The 3,963-nt window shown below is 40.5% G+C and overlaps 1 long non-coding RNA gene across 1 annotated transcript; it reads left to right on the top strand.

Annotated features, from left to right (window-relative positions):
• Positions 1–2: 2 nt before the first annotated feature.
• Positions 3–3,485, top strand: LOC102308404. Its single transcript, XR_001336546.2, has 4 exons — positions 3–109; positions 469–521; positions 600–682; positions 2,696–3,485. It is a non-coding gene; the product is annotated as an uncharacterized LOC102308404 (long non-coding RNA).
• Positions 3,486–3,963: the final 478 nt, after the last annotated feature.

The raw sequence follows: 3,963 nt of genomic DNA, 5'->3' as shown, positions 1-3,963 counted from the left end.
GGCCGAGGCCCTGTGAGGGGCAGGCAGACGCCCCAATCAGAGGAGTGGAAAGCCACGTGGGGCGCTAGGAAGGAGGGCCTTTTAGGGTTGGCACCAATCAGAAGAAAGAGTGAGTCTGACCTTCGATTGCGACATTAACCCTCATATTCTCATCAAATATTACTAACACGTTTTACCACCAAGAGATATTTGCCTCAAGGAAATGGTTTGCATATGGCTGATGAGCAAGTGTTTGTGTCAGGCACTTTGGTTATTTATTGAATACATAAATGGCCCCTTGATAATGAAACTCTAGCGCCACCATCAGGTCAAACTTTTAATTTTAGATTTATTTTCTAATTATGTTTCTAATCAGGTGCTTCACCAGGGGATTTACCTCTGTATTTGGTTTTTGTTCTTTATTTTTATCTCACTTTCTCTGTTTTTTAGTTTTATTTTTCTAAACTTTTCTTTCTACTGTCTTTTCAGCTGCTGGCACTGTAGAGTCCCAGTGCTTACTGCCCAGATGCGTATCACATCTGGTAGGTGTGTTTCTTCAGGCTGAACCCCTACCATAAAGCTCTACCAGTTAAAATAAAATTTGTTTGTTTGTGTTGTAGATCCTATTGGGAGTGTTCCTAAGAGGTTTCATTGACCCACTATTGATCATGTGCCTCATCACATCAACCAAGTGTGAAAACAGGTGTGGTCACTATCAGAGGTTTTGGGTGAACCCATTGTGAGAGCTTGCTGAGGTCAAATGGCCCCAGGATGTGAGTGGGTGTTAAGGCGTCTGGGAAGGATCTCAAAACTGGATTATAAATGACAGACAGTTAGCGTCGTAAGCCCCGCCCTCCGTTCAAAGATGGTCGTTCACAGTGGACATAGATGGCTTCTTTGTGAACTGGTTTAGATTTCTGGATTCCTTTGGAGAGTTAACCCCTGCGTATTAGCTTAAAACGCTACAAAGGGCCAAGAATAAAGGAGGACAAGATCTACCTAACTTCCAACACTACTTCTTAGCCAACAGGCTACAATTCATCCCAGGTTGCCTAAATCACAGCCACTTAGATGAACCCTAGCTAGACACAGAACAGGCACTATGCAATATAAATAGAGACCTCAGACCTACCATTCATTAGCTCAAACATCAAATACGATGTATGCAAAAGCATCAACATCAGCTGCTCTCTGACAGCATGGTGTCTTCATTGATCCCAAGCAAACGTGCACCCATCTGGAACAACCCTGACATACTACAGAACAATAATATGATTAACTTCACAGTCTGGAGTCGTAAAGGACTTAAATACTTGGAAGATATATTCGAAGGAACAGACTTTATTCCATTTGACAGATTAGTTATACAATACATGATTAACAAGAATAGATTTTTAGAATATCAACAAATTCAGTCTATAGTAAAAAAGAAATTAAAGCCTAATCAAACGCCATCAAGTGTGGTACAAATTCTTTTACATCCCTGGGTACAGTTAATAAAATAATACATAGAGTGCACTATACAGATCAATGGATGTTCAGGATGGGTTTTACGTCTTCTAACAACTGTTCGCACTGTAAAGGCAATACACCTAAAAATGACATCCATGCTTGTAGGTTCTGGTGCTGGATATGCGAAGACTTATCAAAGTTTTTTGAAATGTAACATTCCAGCCTCCCCTTCAGTTTGCTTTTCGGGTCATTTAGATGATGTCACTGTGGAGATGATTACAGTCCACATGGCTCGCTGCCTTATCCATTGCTAAGAAGACTGTCCTCATGAAATGGAAAATAAAAATCATTTTAAGTTTAACCAATGTAGAGACCATTTGTTGGACTATTGCCAGACAGGAATCAAATAAACAAACAAAAAATAGACTCTGGGAAGAGACAATGGAGTAAAAGTCAAATGCTCTGGACCTCCTCTCTCAGAGACAAACGACTGCCACGACCAGGCAGTAACACTTTTTATTATGGGTGATAAACAGGATACTAAAACAGATTAAGGTGCCCTTAGGTCTGATCTTGGCTCATGTTTCTCCTTCTGCAACTTTCTGGGCATCTCCTTATTTGGAGTCACTGCTTCACCCATCACCATGGCAACCACCTCCTACCCTCCAGTAAGATCTGCATAAAGGAGTGTATGGTGCATACCATCGCCTAACAACTGATTTATCACCTTAGCTATATTCCACAGAGAGGAATGCTTCTCTCTGCTCATGTCTGTTAGCATCAGAGTGAATCCTGTGTGCAGTAAAAGACAAAACACAAATATGTGGTGCTAATTATGCGACAATCCCAACACGTGTCTTTAGTTGCTCACAGGTTCTTGCACTTACAAATTGGTTCAGTTTTGGTTGCTGTATGTTTTGAAATGTTACATTTACATTTTTCTTTACTTCAAATAGTAATGAATTTATTATAATGATGCATTAAAAAACTGCATCAACTCTATGCCTTGAAAGCAGTCAGCTGACTTTTTCTATTTAGCTTTTTAATTTTTTAATGTATTTTTTCTATTAAAGATTTTACTATTATTATAATATGGGGGTAATTTCCTGCCAGATATGGAGGTCTCCCACTGTAGTTGTTTGATTTTGAAATGTGATGTCATGGTCCTCTAATTCTCCCTGGGTTCCTGTCAGTGCTTGTTATTGTGTGTCCCTCTCTCCCTCCCATCCTCACTCCTTTCCGCCTGGGTGGTGTTGCATTGCAGATTTCCACCTTCGGCCAACGCACCTGCTGGTAATCAACTGACCTGCTGCTCATCATCCCCATCAGACTGGTCACTACGGCGGCTGAGTTGTGATCATCGCTGGCACGTGTAGCCCCAGCTGTCACAGTTTCTCTTCTCCCTGGTGCAGACCTTCCTTGGTCCCTCCCTGTTTCCCTTGGACCCTGTTGAGCGAGTGTATTCATGAGTGAGCGTCAGCGTGGAGTGCAAGTTTGGTCATGTAAGTGACTGGCTTTGTGAAGACAGGAGTTTGGGCGTGTTTGCCTTCTCTGGATTCTATGGAGCTCCTGTTCCCTTCACCATTGTATATAGCAGCTGGTGTCACTTAAATAAACTCACCTTTATTGTGAACATTCAGAGACCCGCGTTTGAGTCCTGTCAATCATCTTGACATGTGAATGGGCAGATTGAAGGCTCAGTCTGAAAGCCCAGAAACAACCTCCATAAAGTAGCTCTGCTTTTGTCACTGTGGACTGCTACCAGTATTATTTGTGTCACAGTAAATATTCAAATTTTCTTTAGATTTCTCTGTTTTCCAAGCATATCAGAGACATATCAGCAAATCAGTTCTCTCTCTGTGGCACTGTTAGCTAAAAGTTAATAAATTAACACAGGGTGTTATTCTGAGGTTTTTTAATTTTTCCCCCTTTTTGATACAATGTAGTGACAGACATTAAAATGAAGCAAAATCTTACAAATTTAAAGGAAGGAGATGATGAAGAATTCAGAACTGATGAAAAATGGCAGGAGTAACTGTTAGGTAAATCACATTGGCTGGTAAAAGCAAAGAGAAGTTCCTTCAGTGGGCTGGTTTCAGTCATTATGCAAATGTACTGTTTATAAGATTGAAACCTGCAGTCAGCTGAGACTGAAGAAGTCACCTGGATGAGTGATGAAACGCTTCTCCCACTGAAAACGCTACTTCCAGATGAACAGAATCAACCATTTGGAGATCTGCTTACCTGGATGACTGAGCATCAAGACAAAGAGAAGTTAACCTTTATTTAGTGATATGACCAAATAGCAAAATGGACTTTTTGGGAGGAAGTCTGCAGAATTGAACCAAAAGCAATCTGGAATTCTTCTTCCCCTTCGTTTTTTTTTTTTTTTTTTTTGCAAATTTTTGTTCAGGCAAATGTGTTGAAAGAAGCCTTTAACTGTCAAAATTCTTGTTTTGGACCTCTAATAAAACCAGTCATGTCTGATAGCTTTTCTGATATTGCTAAAAACCAAATTTGCTACCCTCTTCA

This window comes from Haplochromis burtoni, unplaced genomic scaffold (assembly GCF_018398535.1).
Source record: "Haplochromis burtoni strain Fernald_Lab_line unplaced genomic scaffold, NCSU_Asbu1 Contig_123, whole genome shotgun sequence".
NCBI lineage: Eukaryota > Metazoa > Chordata > Actinopteri > Cichliformes > Cichlidae > Haplochromis > Haplochromis burtoni.
This window is presented reverse-complemented; position numbering and strand designations above follow the sequence as displayed.